Source organism: Jatropha curcas, chromosome 11, assembly GCF_041381405.1.
Source record: "Jatropha curcas cultivar XTBG-Jc1 chromosome 11, XTBG_Jcur_1.0, whole genome shotgun sequence".
Taxonomy (NCBI): Eukaryota; Viridiplantae; Streptophyta; class Magnoliopsida; order Malpighiales; family Euphorbiaceae; genus Jatropha; species Jatropha curcas.
In genome coordinates, this window is record NC_143161.1 from 18,810,954 (window position 1) to 18,831,259 (window position 20,306).

General features: G+C 33.5%; 1 long non-coding RNA gene across 1 annotated transcript; it reads left to right on the forward strand.

Moving 5' to 3' along the window:
- The first annotated feature begins 4,923 nt into the window (after positions 1-4,923).
- LOC149492678 (uncharacterized) lies at positions 4,924-6,009 on the forward strand. The gene is made up of 2 exons (XR_016318898.1): positions 4,924-5,656; positions 5,764-6,009. It is a non-coding gene; the product is annotated as an uncharacterized LOC149492678 (long non-coding RNA).
- Positions 6,010-20,306: the final 14,297 nt, after the last annotated feature.

The following is a 20,306-nucleotide window of genomic DNA, read 5'->3' on the forward strand; positions in this document are numbered from 1 at the left end:
AAGAAAAAATTATATTTCAGCTAATAAGGGCATCAATTCTCTCAAGCAGGGGGCGAAATCCTCCAAGTCGGATTCAAGGGCAAGTGTTAAGAAAAAACAACATGCACAACCCAGGGTGAAACCCAACCATCGTCAATCCCTTTTACACAAACCCAGGGTAGAACCCGGTTAATGGTTAACCTTTTTCTACATAAAACCTAGGGTGAAACCCTGACCAACAACCAACCGTTTTTCATCCAAAACCAAGCCATTTGATCATTTTGACTTTAGGTGGACCCTTGGTTCTCAAAAAAAAAAAAAAACAAAAATAAAACAAATCTCTTTCAAGTCCTCTAAGAGGCAAAACATCTTTTCAAGCCCTCATTAAGAGGCAAAACATCTTTTCAAGCCCTCATTAAGAGGCAAAATATCTTCTCAAGTCCTCTAAGAGGCAAAATCTCTTTTCAAGTCCTCTAAGAGGCAAGACATCTTTTCGAGCCCTCATTAAGAGGCAAAATCTCTTTTCAAGTCCTCTAAGAGGCAAAATCTCTTTTCAAGTCCTCTAAGAGGCAAAATCTCTTTTCAAGCCCTCTAAGAGGCAAAATCTCTTTTCAAGCCCTCATTAAGAGGCAAATCTCTTTTCAAGTCCTCTAAGAGGCAAAATCTCTTTTCAAGCCCTCATTAAGAGGCAAAACATCTTTTCAAGCCCTCATTAAGAGGCAAAACATCTTTTCAAGTCCTCTAAGAGGCAAAATCTCTTTTCAAGTCCTCAAAGAGGCAAAAACATCTTTAAGTTGCAAACATAAATCCATGCATTTGATCATTTCATTTCAAAAAAAAACGAACGGTGGGGTTTCCTCCTCTGCCCATCCTCAAAATTTGCTCCTTCAGACAGCCACTGGCTCTCATAAATCATTTTTATGATAGCCAGTGGGGGGCAACTGTGAATACTCAAATTTTGAGGCTCAAAAAGTCAGTTTTCCCGATCGCGACGGTGGCGGCCACCCTTAAAGGCGGCGGAGCCGCTATCGCCGGCGGCGGCATCCGCCGGCGACAGCGACTGCAGTCGCCTGTGAATACCCTTTTTTTTTTTTGAGGCTCACAAAGCCTGTTTTTCTCGGACTGCAGACAGTCCGGCCGGACCGAGGCCATTTTAGAAGTTCACCGAAAGTATGGCAATATGGTACTTAAAACGTCCGGGACGTCGCGAGGATCACGGAACTGGTCCCGGAATATTTTTTGGAGGTCCGGAACTCCCGAAAAAGCCTCCGGAGCTAAAAAATAGTAGAACCGCCAAGCTCCGGCGGCCCGACCGCCGAGGGCCGCCGAAATAGTCCATTTCGCCTATAAAAAGAGGCCCCGACACTCCATTTTCCTCACTCAGTCTGTGTTGACGGACGCTCCTTCTCCCCTACGCTCCTTGCGATTCTTTACTGCTCTTCTGCATTTTAGTTTAGCTTTAATTGCTTTCTTGCTTTGTTAAGTGGTCATTAAAATCAAATTAATTAATTTTCCCTTAACGAGGAGCTTAACCTGGAGTTAAGAAGCGGTCGACGATTAAATCAGGTACATGAACTAAACTCAGCCTATTTAATTTTAGCACTTCATGCATATTTCTCTTCTACTCCTAATAATTCTACAACTGCATAAATGCATCCATGTCATCATTAGGCAAACAAATTGCCTCAATTAAATAAATTTAGGCTAAATGCCCGGTTAATAAATAATCGTGGTATTAAAGTCTAAATCCGACAATATTGGCCTAAAATACCTAGTTAATTAAATAGCTACGGTATAATTGCCTTTATTTCAAACAAATCTGGCTTAAGTCCAATTAATCAATAATTGTGGCTAAATAGCCTTAATTAAACACGTTCTTTTTGGCAATAACTTGCCTATATTACAATTCAATTATTTACTTTTGGCAAACAAATTGCCTATAAAGTAAGATTAACCATTATTTAGCGACAAATCGCTTAAATCAATTTTTTGGCAAAAATGCCTTGAATTAATCAATCTTTTGGCTCAAAACCTTAAAATTAATCATTTTGGCGACAATCGCCCAATCAACATTTTTGGCAAACAATTGCCTAAATCTTTTGGCTAAACGCCTTCCAATACCAACTTTTGGCACAAATGCCTTAATCACTTTGGCGACAAATCGCCTAACCAATTTTTGGCAATAAATTGCCTAAATCACATCAATTTTTTGCAACAATTGCCTAAATCAATCTTTTTGGCTAAAAGCCATTAAAATCAACACTTTTGGCATCAAATGCCTAAAAATCAATTTTCAGGCAGAATGCCTAAACAAAATGCACAAAGCATACACACACTCATGCATAAAGCATACCCATTCAAAGCCCTCTAAAAGAGGCCTATCGAACTACGTTGACTTTGATCTTTCATTCAAACGGAAGTACGTAGGCACGTTAGGGATTTAACCTCGAGCGGCAAGTCAAATTCACTCAAAAATTTTCATTTGGTCCAATTGCATCCATCGCCTTGCAAAGCATTCATGCATTGGTTAGTTTATCAGCATGACATAGTCTCGGGATCCACCTCGGGTTCGAAGACCATGCCTTAAACATTGGGTTAATTAATCTGGTAACTAGGTTAATTAAAATTGGAGTCACTTAGGGTTTTTTCCTAGTTTACCCTAAAATAATTAAACAAGGTGGCGACTCATACATTCACGTGCATTTCTACCCCTAATCACATGCATTCATATGCATATGCATGATATTTTGGGGAGGGGTTCACAGGATAAAGGACAAAGCTTTTGGAGCCTTAGCAACCTCTTCTTCATGTTGTCTAATCTGCTGAAGGGTTGGATTTTGATTAAGAGGTGGAGGTACTCTGTTTTCCTCTAAATACTGCCATAATCCAAGCCCCTTGAAATAAGCTCTCATCTTCACAGCTCAAACATGATAGTTTTCCCCATTAAAATGAGGTGGTGAAAGAGACATGCTGCTGGAAGCCATTTGAGGAAAAGCAAATAAACAGAAAACTTCACAAATTCTGGTTTATTTGGTGGCTTTCTCTATGATTTTCACTCAAACACACACACAGCCCTTTGAGATCAAGATTGCTCTGATACCACTTGTTGGTTTAGAAGAGCAGAAAAATAAGAAAGAGAAGGAAAAATCTGCAGATTTTGTAAGTGTGGAGAAACAAATATTCACATCTCATTAATTCCATTACAGCATAATGTAAATATTTATACTAAACTTATTCTAAAGTTTGTTTACCAACCTTCCATAAGTCAAGGAAGTTTGTTCACCAAACCTACCTAAAAGCAAGGTAGTTCAACTACTTCTAGACTTCAACAAAGTACAAAAAAAAAATATAAATGACTTTAACAAAATTTCTCCAAAAACTGTCAACAACACTTGCATCAATAGCTGTAGCTGTAGCTTTAACAGTCACTACCTGTTATCTAAAAGTTTTCTCTCTTTTAGAAATGAATCTGTACTTCCTTTATGAATTTGTATGCTTCGTATCGCACGTGTACGAGAGGCTTGGTTTGAGTCCTAGTCACAGTTCTCCAATATGGGTGCTTTGGCTTGACATTTAGACAACTCTTCTAACAATTAATTAACTGTATACCTTTTGAGATATCTTCTGCTGTTGTTGTTGCGTGACAAGGGTTAACCCAACTGATATTTTAGAAGAAATGGCCGACTCATATATTTAATTTGTAGGGGGCTAATTATGGATATGCTCATTGATGACTGTGTGCCCAGGTTGCTTCTTCTAAGCAAACAACTTTTAAGCTTAAACCCCACCAATCAACATACTACTTCAACAGCAGGGAATAGTTGAAATTTAGCTTCTCTTTCCTTGGTACAATCAATCAAAGCCAAAAGGCAACTAGCTTAGGCTTGCTTATTTAAATACTATAATAAGAGACTATAATATCAAATTTTTATTTTTATATTATGGGATTGACAATTCATTACCAAATAATTTTTTTTTTTGCTAATTATTTAATAATTATGTATTTTGACTAAATAATTAAATCTCTCTAGTTAAAGATCTGTAGGCTATAATCTTGGTGTTGCAAGGTTTTGAATTGAATTTGAGATGGGATCTTGGTGGGTCCAATCCATTTAGAAAAGGATTCTGACAATACTTTGGGTAATCTTAGAAAATATACCATTGTCAACAAGTTCAATTTAGCAAATGTATCATGTATATGTAGGATTTAGATTCTCTAGGAAATGACATTCGTATTTCTTTTACTTTAAATTATATTATAATAAAATTTCTAAAAGTTACCCTCCTGTCATGTTTTCACTATAAGTAAACTGCCCAATTTAGTCCTAGTATAGAATTATGTTTTCATTTCTATTTAATGTATTTTATTTTCATTTCTATTTTATGTTTTAATTTCTAATTCATTTTCAAGACAAATAAATTTAATATAGTTACTGTATTTAATTTAATGCAAGTTGAAATCTTTTCTTTAAATAACAATATCAGGAAAAATGAATTCAAATCGTGAATGGATGTATAGAAGTTTAACAGATGGTCTACCAAATAAAGAATTTAATATGGGTATCCTAGAATTTCTTAATTTTGCTTGGAATCATGTGGAAGGTAGGGATGGTGATAATATAAGGTGTCCATGTAATAGGAGGAGGTGTCGAAACCGGAACTTCGAAGACATGTTTATAGTTGAGAAACACATATTTAAACATGGTTTCGTACCAGGCTATTATGTTTGGACTATGCATGGGGAAGCTGAAGTTATGGCAAATGGGGACCAGCCAGAGGTGAGGGATCAAAGTATGAATGATTCATCAGGAAACGCTGGTGCATTTGACGAGCCTTCTACTGAATATCATAGAATGGTACATGATGCTGCTGGTCCCTCATTTAATCCCAATGATATGGAAGAAGCACCAAACCTAATGCCCAACAATTTTATAGTTTGTTGAGTTCTGCAAATGAAGCAGTATGGCATGGTTGTGAAAGTCATTCTAAGCGGTCAGCTGTTGCGCATATGTTGCACATAAAGTCAGAACATCACCTCCGAAAGATGTTTTGATGACATGTGTCAATTAATGAAAGAGTTGATGCCAAGGGATAATGTTATGACACAAAATTTCTACCAAACAAAGAAGCTAGTTCAAGGTCTAAACATGCCTGTTCAAAAGATTCATAGTTGTAACAACGGGTGTATGATTTATTGGGTTGAAGACAGTGAGTTGACTTATTGTAAGTTCTCTAATCAACCACGATATAAGCCAACGACACATCCTTCTGCTAATCAGAAATCTCTTGTTCCTTACAAACAGATGTATTAGTTCCCCATCACTCATAGGCTACAATGATTGTATGCATCTAAAGCCACTGCAGAGCATATGAGATGGCACGCCGAGCATGCAACTGAGGAAGGTGTAATGCATCATTGTTCAGACTCAAAGTGTGGTTACCACAGCCACAACAAAAGCCACAGTCACAGCCACAGCCACAGCCATAACAACCGCCACAGTCATAGCCACAGCAGCAGCAATTGCCACAACTCCACCACCACAGTTACAATAGCAACTAACTCAGGCCCATTCGGTCCTACACCAGCCACAAGTACACCATTAGGAGGTATTGGATCCTCAACTGCCTACGCTACAACTAATGGTAATTAAAAAGTCCTTCGACTTGTAGGGAACAAGTAAGACTATTCTTTTAAACAACTCTATTATATATATCTATTTTCGTTATGCAAATTGAAGGTTTGTTAGGAACATAAAACTATTGATTGCTTCTTACTTGTTTCAGTTTGGAGCCATATAACTTTGTCACCATGATCACTCAATCTTTCATAAAGAAATTGGATCCAGCGGGTTATGAATGGAAGTTTGTGCCTACAGAAACGAAGGACATATACTGACAAGAGTTTTAGGTGTTGTACTATATTCTTTTCCTCCCCTTAGACTATATTTTCATCAACATATTATATGACTTTAGCTCAATGATAAACTACGTATATAATCTGAATTTTTTTTAACTAGACATATCATCCCATGACTGTGTTTTGATTTTTTTTACTTTGTTTTGGCTTATAGAATATTAATGATAGCTTGATAAATGTGTCCATTTTATGTGTTTTTTTTGTGCTTTATGGCCTTAGAAACATTTTGTGTGAGATGAGGAGATTGATGCATCTGTAAAAAAATCTGGAGTAAGAAGGCTGTAGAACGCTATAGGGGGATGCTTGGTACATGGCGAAAGAAAAAGCCTAAATACATCCCTAATGATATTTGGAATAGCTGGAAGCCTCATTGGGAGACTCTTGAATTTAAAATAAAGTCTAAAAAGTGTTCAAAGAGTTGCCTTTATAGGGCGATGCTTGGTACATGGCGAAAGAAAAAGCCTAAATACATCCCTAATGATATTTGGAATAGCTGGAAGCCTCATTGGGAGACTCTTGAATTTAAAATAAAGTCTAAAAAGTGTTCAAAGAGTTGCCTTTCCGAAATTGGTAGCCCAGGGTCTGGTCCTTCACGACATACAGGAGGCTCTATTCCTCGTATAGTACATGCAAAACGTATGGTATATTCTTTTTTTCTATAAAAATTAAATTTAATGATAAGTTATCTAGTTTGCTCAAATGAAAGTACTACCCTAATCGTGGTGCTTTAATATGGGGAAAATTATAATTTGTCCCTATATTTTGTCAAAATTAATTACTTTTCTCTCTATATACACTACTTTAAATTTAAAAATTTAAGGATAAATCAATGTGTTTACCAAATAAATCCTTCAGATTTAATATAGTGATACTAGAAAAATATTTGTCTACACCCGGCATATGAGCGGTCCAATATACCAAGCTAATCAAAAAATGATTTCTTCAAAAAATATTACTATTTTTTCTTAATGTATGATCAGAAATACTTTATTTGAGCCAAAAGATTTGGTATATAAATAGGTCATACACCGAGTTTATATATGCCTTTTTCATGATATTACGTAGCTTCTCATTTAGTATGAGTTAATGTTTAGTCTCTCACTTAAATGTGAAAATAATATTATTTTAGATGAATGATTAAATAATTTAATAGAGTTAAACTTTAGAGATCAATCCAAATTTGAGTCTTTTTGGTTTTTAATCATTTAATATGCAATCCATATTCATATCTCTTTCCATAAGTGTTTAAAGGAATTCTATATTCAGGGCTCGATTTTGATATCTTTAATTAAGGGAGAAGGGATCCTTATCGGATATCCCATTTCACCTCTGAAGAATAATCAACACTTCAATTTAATGAACAATCTTTATAAAATTGGAATTTAATTTATAAAATTAATATTGTCCCATTGTACACTTCCTTCCATCCAAAAATTTAACTTTTTCCTTTTAAGTTTTCATTTTCTATGAAATTTAAATAAATTAAAAAATAAACTTAAATTTAAATTTAAATTTAAGAGATACCTTCAAATTTCAGACCATTTTTTTTTCTTATTACTTTGCAAACAAATACTAGTATGTTTTGAGCCCCACACATATTATTTCAATTTTTTTTGTAATAATGCATTTAGGTAATCGTTACAAAATTCCAATGAAATGGATTTGTAAAATTCTGTAGAATTATACATATATGGCTTCAAAATAGAATATATCCGCTGTAACCATTGGCTTTATTTTAGCATTTGACAAATATAATGACTTTTTTATATTAAGATACAGTTTAGTGGTGAGTGCATGTACGATTTTATTCTAATTACTTCCCGAATGCTCAAATGAAAAAAAGAAAAAGCAAATGTAATGATTTTTAAATGATAAGAGAGAAAGGGTGCATATATGGCAATTTGTGCTATAGACATATATGTTCATTGTTTAGTCAAAATCAAAATGGGGAGAGTAGGAGCAATCGAGAGCAACTTCATTCAATAAATTCTTTTTGGTTTCTTCGTAATCTATTGATTCAATCACAGTATCTGTCTGCAAAAGGCCTTTACCCCCTCAATGCAATGTCCCCATCAACTTTCAAACATTATCTCTAATATATAACATACTTTCCATAAAATAGATCAAGAAATTCCATTCTACATTGAAGAAAAAAAAAAACCTTGATGCTTTTTTAAAGTTCCGACCAGCGATTAATAATTAAATATAAATTATTTCAAAGATTAGGTACTAATAAGGCTTAAAAATTTTCAATTTTAAGCATTTAAATTATAATTTTGTAATAGTACTCTAATCTCGAATCGCCAAAAACACATTGAATCAACAAATTAGAAATTCAAAAATGCATTTGTTTATAAGTGTTTTCATTTCATTTTCTTTATATATATATATTAATATATGTCAAAATTAAAATTGGATTTTAATTATGCCATTTAATTTAATTAAAAAACTCCATGAATTATCCAAAAGGAAAAGATTGAGAACACTATGTATATGTTCTGATTCCAAAAGAAAAAGAATATAGAAGGAAAAGAAATTATTGTTGAAAGTTGAAACATGGGATCTTCTAGATTCCAATTTAAAAAAGCTTTCTTCAAATTATGCTATGCTCTCTTCCACCAATTATGTCCACCACATTGTTCCTTCTTCACCTCTTTCATCTTCTTTCCTTTTCCCCCTTTTTCTCAAAAAGAGTGATCTTTCATATTAAGCAGAGTAAGGTCAAAGACTCCTTGTGTAGGTCAAGCAATTACACATGTAAGAGTTACAAATATAAATGAGCTCTGACCTTCACAATATTGCAATTCTATGTTTCAATTTTGGAGTGCAATTTATTTTTAATATTAATAATAAAATAAAAAAAATATTTATTTGCATCTATTTATAGGGAAAAAACTTAATTAAAAGTTCTTTATTTAATATTAAAAAAGTTTTTATGAGTTTAATAATTTTCAAAAGAAAAGAACAGATGATATAGCAAAGAAAAAAGTCATTGAATCATTTTGTCCATGAATGATCTTTTTTTTATATTCTTTAGTGGTATCTTTTTTGTTCCTTCTTGCACTCTATGGGGCTGGTAAAGTTTTCTACTTCGTCTATTGGAAACCAAGTGGCTACAAAGGAGTTAAAGGCAATAAGAGGCACGTCCTACAAGCAAATAATTGAATCATTGTCTAAACCCATTAATCTAACTCATCGGATTATCGCTAGAGTGATCCGTTAACTTTAAATAATGTCCAAAAATATGGTAAGCATCAGCTTTTTAAATTTGAGTGAAATCATTTTACAGTAATGTGTGAAATTCTCAACTTTTAAAATGTATATATTTTTTTTGGAAATAAAATGTATATATGGTGTCTTGAACAGGGAAGATATTAATATTTTGGAATAGAACAACGCGAATATTAAACATATCAAATCCAAAATTATTTAAAAGTACGGAGATAGGAAAAAATTTTGATTTTATAGTTGTTTAAAGAGATAGAGAGCAAGAGAGACCAGAGTGGTGGCCGATTTGATAGGACTGTGGTGATGGTGGTTAGGAAAGAGAGAGATGGAGAGAGAGAGAGATACGAGGTAACAAGAAGAGAGAGAGGATAGAGCCATAGAGGAAGTGAGAACTAATTTTTTTTTTTTTTTTTTTTTTTTTTTGAAGAAAGGAACTAATGTTGATATGGCTTATTTTTTATTTTTTTACTCACCCTTCCTGTCATGTCATTTGTAATTCACCGAAATATAAGTTGAAGTGACAAATTGAAGATGAGGGATGATGAAGTGATACTCCTAAATTTAGGTACTCCTGTGAAAATTAGCCTAATAAAAATTTTTAAAAAAATCTTCAAATCAATCTCAATAAAATTGAAGGAAGCAAAAAATTGAAATAAATAAAAACATTATTTAAATTAAAGAAAAACTAATTAAAGTCATTAAAAATGACTAAAAATCATACTAAAATCTATATTAAACTCACTATAAAAATAAATCTATAAGAACATAATTTTATTGCTGCCGCTTGTTTTCCGATTGATGTCAGGACAGCTTATGATGCAGAGCTTCAGGCTTTGATTTGGGGGCTTTCTTGGAGTATTGATAAAGGTTTTTATCCCCTCTAGGTAGAAATGGATTGTCTGGAACTAGTTGCTCATGTTAATCGGGCACAGTGGATTAGAGCAGGTCCTTCGGTTTTGCTGCGTGTTGCTGACTTGTTGCATCTTCACTCTTCTTCCATTCATCACATATATCGTGAAGGAAATCAAGTCGCACATCTTTTGGCCACTCATCATAGACTTCATCATACTTCTCTTTCTTTTACCTCTTTTAATTCTTTGCCTCATTTGATTAAAGGAATTGTATTACTGGAGGCTATAGGGACTAAATATTTGAGATATAAATAAAATAAAAATATCTTTTGCTTAAAAAAAAAAAATCTATATTAAACTCACTATAAAAATAAACCTATCAGAACATAAAGTTATATATATAATTGGTAAAACTCTTATAATTGAGATGACTCGAATATGATATCTCATATTTCCTATACTAGTGAGAAGATTTATTGAATTCTAAATAAAATTATATTAAAAAGGCAAATGAAAAGTAATAATATTTTAATGGGCAATAATAATAAACCTTGCTTGTATCAGAAATGAATCAAATACTAGTAAAGTTTATAAAAAGTTTTTACATAGAGTGGCTGATTGAAGTTTTTATTAACTAATTTTATTGATTGTAAAAATTATAAATGCAAAATTAAAAATTTTCAAACTTCATCATGCATTTTAATGGTCCTAATTTTTTTTCCCCGCAAAAACTCTTTAAAACTACTTTTGAATATTTTTGACTCCTAAAATTTAGCCATTCTAATTTTTTTGGATGAAACTTTACAAACTGAAAAAAAATTAAAAATTAAGAATTTGTATAATTTTCTAATGAAAAGAAATTAAAAGGATTTAATCTATTTGAATCTTCTATTCCAATGCTTGTTGAAACCTCTAATATTTATAGAAGTGAAAAAAGTAGCACTTACATATAAATATTGAAAGTAGAAAACATGGCATTAATTGATTTTTTTTAATAACTATTGATTCAAATTAAGAAAAAAGGTTTTTGGTACTTTTATTGAAGCTATGTTGAATTTAACTGTCATCATACTATTGTTTTGCTGTTATTTTGCAATCATATTTTATTAATAGCCTAATAACCGAAAGAAAACTTAACTTTAGCCTTTTTAACAATTTTACCATATCTTTTTAATTGTTATAATCGATACCACGAGATAATTTTTATTAACAATTGTGACCTCTATCTATCGACCGTTACTATTATGCCGATGTAACTGTTAATCAAACCCACGCCATCACACTTCATTTGCTGACTATAAAATCTACTACCACAAAAGTTAAAGCCTACCAAATAGAACGATGTCGTTTCTTTCTTTACCCAATAGACAACATAATGTTGTCGTATCTTTCTTTGCCCAATGACATCCTTTCTCTCATATGTTTTTTTGAATCACTAAATCTTTTCAATCCCTAAAATCTCTCCATAAAAAATGTCTCGCTTCTCTTCTCTTCTATCAAATTGAACTCGCTACTTTCATCTCTTATGCTTTGTTGACAAAGGATTTCATCTCTAGTCTTTCATCTTTTCTATTCCGTCAATGAATGATTTTTGTTTCGTAGGTGAAACACCTCGAATTTTTATTTTTGAAACCTTTGAATTTTTATTTAATTAAAAATCAGGAATTTTGACCGTGTGGGCTGTAAATGTAATACAATCTCAATTCGAGCCCAAAAATTTCGAATTGGGTTCAAGCCCAAAAATAGATTATTTGGAATTTTTGATCCAAGAACACTTAAAATTTTTTTTTGACGAATCAAAATGAAACTCTAGTTACTAATCGATTATAAATGTATGTATAGGTATGTAATTATTATATAAATTAATTATCCTAAAAAAATCAAATATCACAATTGTTCATATTCTATTAATATTGAATAAATGAAGAAAATATTATGGAACCGAACTAAATAATTAAAATAAATCAAACCGGGCCTTAAAATCAAATTTATTTTTCGAAAACCACACGAATAATCCGAAAAACCAAGTGAAAAATCTGCAAACCGAGCAAGAGTCGAGCCAAATCGTTGAATCAGATCAAACCGGTTCGAATCGAACCAGAATGATCTAGAAACCGATATAATTTCTTTTTTCTTCTTCTCTTCTTCTTCTTTCCTCCGTTTTAGCATGAGCGGCAGCCCCCTCCTCCCTCTTTTTCCCGTTCTCCGGCCACCAGCCATGAACTTCGGTACCCAAACCTTCTTTCTTCATCTTCCCGACTAGAGGAGCTCGCTGGTGGTGTCATTTCGCAGAATAGGGGCCAAAACTGAAGAGGGTTGCGACTGGAGCTCAGCATCGCGCGTTGAAGATCCAGCGATCCACGCTGTTTGCGACGGTTGCAGCGTGAAGTAGCAGCGCTGACCGTATCACCTCCTCCGTGCTAACCCTTTTCCACCGTTAGATCAAGCATCCAATGAAAATTGGAGAAACCACCTTTAATGGCGGCACCAAGCGGCTGTCGGGCTTGTTCCGGTCAAACGAGCCACTGGCTCATCAAATTGATGGTAGATTTGGACTCCTCACAAAAATTCAAGTCGGGTGGTGGTAGCCTTGCAATTTTCTGGGCAAGACCGACTTTCTGGCCACCGCGCACGGCGGTTGGTGGCGGCGGTCCGATGACCGGCCGGCGACACTCCGGCGAGGCCCCGAGAGACAGAATTCTCTTCTCTTCACGCTGATCACGGAATCGTCGCCTGATTCTCAATTGGTACGTTCTAAACTAAAATTTCAATTTTTGTATATAAAGAATTAAGTGATTAATGAATTTAATTGAGTTATTTAATAGATTAAATTGAATAACAAGAAATTAGGTTATTGGATTAGCTTAAAAATATACGAACATTTATAGTCTTTGTAAATAAATTAGATTGATTAGTGTGCGTATTTGAATAGTGAACATGATTTGTTAACTGGTTTAGGATTTTAGAATAATGAAATTCCAAATTAGTTTAGAACATGGTCAAATAAATTACATGAACCATAATTCTAATTAGGAGGTTTGATGTTAAGATAAAAATTCCTAACTAAATTTTATGTAAGTTAATATAGGAATTTTAATAAATATTGTTAGGAGAAGTTATAATTGAAAGTAAATAGTTATAGGGCAATTAACATTATTATTGAATCACGGTTGGAGGTTAATTAGTCGAAATTATTAAGTGTATATATGTAAATGTGATGGATGATATATGTAGCTTGAAGTGGATGGGCTGTCTGAATTGATTGATTTAATGATTGAAAAATAAGATTATGGCGGACGGGTTGAATTGTTTTGAAAGGAGGATGGGAATATAACTGATTAATTGCCCGACGGATGGGCTGTGTGCATTGATTGATAAATATATGATAATATTGTGATATTTGAGCAGGTCGATAGTTCAATTTTTAGGGGAGGTGTTGCCGAAATTTCGATAAGAACTTAGACTAGTTTTAATTGACAACATAATTAATAAGTTTATTTAGATTAATTCTATAACTTAATTCATAATAAATAAAGTGCTCTAATTATTTTATTATCATCATTATTTATTTAATTATTCAATTACTTATTTATTTTCATTATTATTGTTTATTATTATTATTATTATTTGCTCTATCATTGCTGTTTATTATTAATATTATTTATTTATTTGTTTGCATTTGAGTATGAATGTCTACTCGTGCATTGCATTCCGATATGTAACCGATCAATATGTCTGCATTAAATTGCAATGTTTGATTAATTGTGTTGTGATAATGCTATGCTTTGTTTGTGTGGAGTTGGGATGAAGTGGGTCACCATGGGTTTGTGAGACCGTTACCGTTATATGGATCCATTACTATTAGCCGGGTAAATGGGAGATCAGCGCCCCCATGTGCACCTACCGTTACCGTTACCGTTAACCACAGGTTGGCTTCTCGTCGTTGCGCACCGGACAGTCTAGATTTGATCGCAGCCCGCAGGGTGGCCTCCTGTTGTGAGCGCCTGATGATCTAGATTGGATGGAGACCACCGGGTTGCCTCCTGTTGGTATGAAAAGAAAAGAGAGAATGGAAAAAAAAAAAAAACAATGAGAGGGCTGGTCAAGTGAGGGTTAGACCGGTCGGCCAGTATGGGGGATCGGCTCCCTGGTGCACACGTGAGTGGATGAGCCATGTGGGAGGACGGCTCATCGGGGTTTCGGTGACTCCACTGACCAATTTCCACGTGATGTGATTATGTGAAGATGTTAATAATTGTGAGTGCTAGTGATATGCAATTTGTGTGACTGGCTGCGTGAGCATATAACTAGTCGGATGACTAGATTAATGTATTTATGCATTTGTGTGAATGCGTGTGTTGTGCAATAAAAATTACTTCTTAGAAAGCTCACATATCTTGTTTAATTTTTTTTTTAGGAAGTAAGTTTCTCTTTAATTCAGTTAAGTGTTGTTCTTTCGCCGCAGGGCTAGAAGAAAATTTTCCAGTTCTATAATTATTTTACTATGTAATTATATGTATAAAAAGCAATGTATACCAAATAGTTAGTGACTCCGCAGTTGTAGAATTTACATACATTTAGTCGTGTAGTAATACATATGAAGTAAATTTTGTTAGCCCATCTTAGAAATGTGATGTATTGCTAATTGGGCCCGAACTGTGGAATGTTGTAGCTGATAAATTTTGGCCGAGATTTAATAAAATCTTGAGGTTTATTTTCCTATAAATATGGGCTAAATGTTTAAAATTATATTGAGATAGTAAATTTTTAGTGATTCAGGCTTACTACGGGCCTCGGGGGCCTTAAGCTTACCTGGGTCCTAATGCCGGTCCGGCCCAAGGAAATGGGTCGTGACAGTAGGAGATGGACTCAGTGCAACAATTGACATGAGCAGAGCGTCAAAAATATCTATGAGCTCTAATCCTCAGGTGCTTTATGAGCGTCAAAAATATCTATGACATGATTTAAGGGTAAGATTTACACATCCTAGACCGATAAAAATCCAAGGAGGCGATTCTACAGGTGCTCGAAATGAAATGTAATATTTTAGTAAGCTTTGAGTATTTTTCGTGTTTTTATATGATTAAAAAATTGATTTATCGTTATCAGCCACTAGACAATAGGATATTGGGTATTTTTTTTTTTATGCATAATTTGTTGTAAAATATGCATGGTATACATTTAGCCCAAATGGGTTTTTTTGAATGTTTTCAATAATATGATTATTAATGTTTTTTTCTTGCTTGAAAGCATACATTTTGCTGTAATTTCTTGTTATTCAATTATACTAGCTAGTTTGTTAATTCCAACATTATGAGTGGTTTAAATATATCTCAGCAAATCGAGGAACAAACTCAAAAGGAGAAGATTAGAAGATATGCCTAAGTTTTTTATTAATAAAGTTTTTTTCTCAATCCTTCTTACAAAATCAAGGGTGAATATTCACACCTTTATAAACTAACCATCTGCATATTTCAAAGATTGAGGAATTCAAAAACAAAAGAGAGAAAGGATGCATTAGGCAAAGAAATATAAAACATTATTAGGCTATCTAGTTGGGCAAAGAAAGAAATGACGTCGTTCTATTCAATAGGCTTTAACTTTTGAGGTAGTGGATTTTAAAGTCAACAAATGACATATCGTGATATGGGTCCCACTAACGGTCACATAAGCACAGTAATAACAATTGATGGACGGAGGCCGTAATTGTTAATAAAAAAATTATTTCATGATATCGATTGTAGCAATTAAAAGGATAGGCAAAATTTGTTAAAAGGTCAAAGTTCAGGTTTTTTTTTTTTTTTTGTCATTAGGCCCTTATTAATTTTAATCTTAATATAATTCTAAAAAAAAAAAAAGAAAACAAATGCTCCAATTGTAAGTATGAATTTTTTAGTAAATTTTATTAATTAATATACTATCCTGAGCAACTTGCCCACATTATGCTAATCTAATTATAACCAACTAAGAAAATCTTGATCTGCATCGACCCCCCTTTATAGCCTGACATCCCCAAATCAATTTTGCTTCCTAAAACATGGATGAATTTGACAGAACAAATAGAGCCACAAAGAGTACCAAATCTATTAAATAAATGCCACCACTTTAAGGGCTTTTTGTCCTTATTTGTAACCTAGAAAACAATATTTTTAGAATCATATTCAACAATTAAGGGAAAGCTTTTCAACCGAGACTGAGAAAATGAAACCACAACCCTAATAATAGCAATCACTTTAGTCTAATAGAGGCAATAATCTCAGTTTGTTGAAAAAAATAAAGACATATTTTATCTCTCCACTTGAGTTTCTTTCAATACCTCAAAAGTTCATAGGGCCTGGTTTACCTTTTGCTACACGATCTATATTGAATTTAAAACAAGTACCATTCGCTGGACTCAAGAGAAGTTACATTTCATCGTTGATTTAATATTCTTAAGATGTCATATGCTACAAAAAATCAATAAAGATTAACAATATCAATCCTTAAAGTCATAAAAAAGAGAAGGAAATTTGGATTTCAAATGCTTAAAGCTTCTAAATTTAATACTATCCACTACATCCTCACAAATTTGGGTATTACAAGAGAAAAGAGTTTAATTTTGTCTAACCCACAAAGTCCAAAAGCAACAAAAAAAGATTAACATCCAAGCTACACAAATTCCATTAGAGTTTATTAGATTATGGTATTGCCAACTTAGATCCTTAAAAGATTTTGGTAAAGTTGTAGAAGTGTTCCACCATTTAAAAATTAAGCATTAAACATTTCACTGAAAGACACCCTTGGAAGCAATGATCCACAGATTGAATAGTTTTCTCACATAAAGGACATTTGCAGGCCTTCAAATTTGATATCAATTTTTGATTAAACAAATTAACTCTATAAGGAATTTTATGAAGATAATGTTTTTCAAACAATTTTTTTTTTTGATAGTTTTTTTAAAACAAAAATTACTAAGCCTTTAGATTGAAATCCACAGTAGGTTGAACAACGACATTAAAATTAAAAAAGAATAAAAATTATTCACCGATAGTTTCTCTCTCCACTCAAATTTCCAAATAATATGGTTTCAAGTAGTATTTTGAGTTTTTGTCACTGCTCATCTTCAAAACTTCTAAGTTCTCTCGGTGACACCAGCCCCTAAAGCTGAATACCACCGGAGAAAAAACCATAATTTCTCATACAAACTTTTTCATTTAAGGCCAACCTAAATAATCTAGGAAAAACAAATTTAAGAGATATATCATCAATCCAAATGTCAATCTAAAATTTTATCTTTAGACCATCATCAAGAATCCAACATAACACATGCTTAAGAAATTAATTATAATATTTTGAAAAAAGTTGATGCAAACAATATTTTCCAAAGAGGTGATGTAACACCCATTATCTAGTCCTGTAAGACTGGATAATAAGTGTAACAATTTTGTGCCGGAGGCACAGAGCCACAACATACATCTTAGACTAAAGCCTCCCTACCACATTATATCTTAACATCCATAAATTTATGAGTCTCCAAAATATGACTCAGAAAATTTCTCAGAAAATACTACGAAATGACTGCAAGAGTTTTTTCTATATTATAAATATCCCAATATCAAGAAAATCATTTTAACACTTCTATAAATCCACCACAAACCAATTATGATTTCCAAATCAATTTCTCCAGCATAATACTCAACATCAATTACAAAATCAATAATTCATTACCCATAATATTTTCTAATAAATGAATCGCCTCAAATATAGCATTCAAGAATTTTTAATAAATGATCCATAATAACTTGAAACAACCCGAAATTTTATCTTCAAAATTTTTCATTTAAAATTTTAATAAATTAACACCCTACGAATTTATTTGACCAGCTAAACGCAAATATATAATTTATATATTTGAATCAACCCCACAATTAATTGAAAACCCGAATAAAACCGATTAGATATCGAAAACCACACAAAAATCATGATTTGGACCAAACCAAACTTGGATCAAACTAAATCAGTCCCAAAAACCCACCCAAACGCATTTTAGAAATCCCCCATATTTCCAACACCGACTTCACTCCTCTCTCCCTCCCCTTTTGTTTTTTTGATCACCGTCGACCCGCCCTCTGCCACCATCTCCCTGCTGCCGTCGCCTCCTTACCGCGCATCTACGATCGTTCCTCTTCTCTCTCCGTTCGCTTCTGGCGAGAGCAGCAGTCATAGGAAGAGTCGGGATTCCTCATCGACTTTCCGGTGACACCAGCCCATAGCCGGCCAACCACGTCATCTCCAGCCGCCACCGCTCGATGTCGCTCTCTCCTGCTCACGACTCTAGTGAGCAAAGCGGCTCAGGTGAGCAACGGCTCCTATTTCAATCAACTTCAGCGACTGCAGTGGCTCTGAGCTTTCTCTCTCTTCGTTCCGGCGAGCACCACCATTGCCTCCGGTCAAGCAAAATTCTGGTAGTGTGGTACTTAGGTATTGGAATTAATTTTTGTTACTTCCTAGAAATTAATTAATTTCTAGCATTTTGTGGCTAGTCAATTTAATTGAATTATGATATTACCTAATATATTAAAAAGTTTTGATTCGATTAGAAGACTTTAATTAATTAAAGCCAATTTAAATTAGCACCAAACAAATTTAAATTGAGGAATTTTGATAATAATATTAATGAAATTAAAGGGTGGATTTAAGGTAGATTAGATTGAATGTATATTGTTGTCTTGATAGAGAATTAAGAATATTGAATAAGAATTAATGGTGGGAGCTGTTCATACATTCATGCTTATGTAGGTATATGTATATCTATAAGAATTGATGTAACTATTAAAGAAGGATGGAAATTTGGCTTTATTAGTTGCCCGACAGATGGGCTGTATGGATTGAATAAATGTTTGATAAAATTATTGATATTTAAACATGTGGATAGTCCAATTTTTAGGGGAGTGCTATTGAAATTTCGATAGAAACTAGTGTAGTTTTAGCAGTTAGACACATAGATAGTTTATTAGATTAATTCCTTAATTTCTTATTTAAATTAGTCCTTTGTCTGATGTAATTCTTTCCTTATATTTTAAATTCTTTAGATTGTCTGGACCCATCTACTGCTCTTTCAAGTCAAAATTTGAGATAGAGCACCTTCTTTTCTCTATCATTGTGAGCAATAATAAATAGTGCATACCATCATTGCATACGCATATCATTTACTTTATAAAAATGTATATAAATGATAACTTAATATTCATTTTTATATTATCATGTTATTATTAATATATTATTATATGCATTTATATCATAATTATTATGTTAATATTAATATATAATCATACTTTTATGTTTGATTATTTGTGCTGCGAACTTGTTGTGTTTGGTTTGTGTGGAATTAGGATAAAGTGAGCCACCATGGATTTGTGAGGATGGTCTTCGATACTGTCGGCCATGTATGGGGAGATCGACGCCCCAGTGTGCATCTGATGATATTGATTGGAAAAACCACAGTTGGCCGCCTGTTGGCATGGAAAAGAAAAGAGCATATATAAAAAAAAAGAGGGCTGGTCAAGTGAGGATTAGACCGGTTGGCCATATATGGGCGATCGGCTCCCTGGTGCACACATTTGTGAGGGCGGGCCATGTGAGAGGATGGATCGTTAGGGTTTTCTGTGGCGCTGCTGACTAATTTCCACTTGTTTTATTATTTGAAGGTGAAATTACCTGTGAGTGTTGATGTTGTGCCATATGCTTGACTAGTTGTGTGTTCACTTCAGTATTTTAGGATGCATTATGCGTGAATGTCTGCAATATGCATTATTTATTATTATTCATTGAGTTGCAAAACTTACTTCTTTATTTAACTTGTCAAGGAGTAGAATACCTATCGACACTACAAAAAAAATGTCATTTTGCGACCGACATATCGGTCGCTAATTTCCATTAGCGACCGATCTGCGACCGATGTATATCGGTCGCAAAATACCTGGTCGCAAAGGTTTTTTGCGACCAATGAATTCTTCGGTCGCAAATTAGCGACCAATATAATCAGTCGCTAATTTGAATAGTCGGTCGCAATTTTTGGTCGTGGTTCAATTGGAAACTCTGTCCCAAATTTGGTCGCAGAAAAATTGGTGACAATTTTTTAACGCGGTCGCAAAATGTAAGTTTAAAATTTTATTTTTTGGTATCAAATCGGTCGCAAATCGGTCGCAAAAGTGAAAAAAAATTAAAAAAATTAAATATTATTATGAAACCATAATTTTTCCGCACCTGTGAAAATTGACATATATACATATATATCACACACGCAATTCAAGAAAAATATAAAAATGTAATTTTTATTGTACTGAACAAAA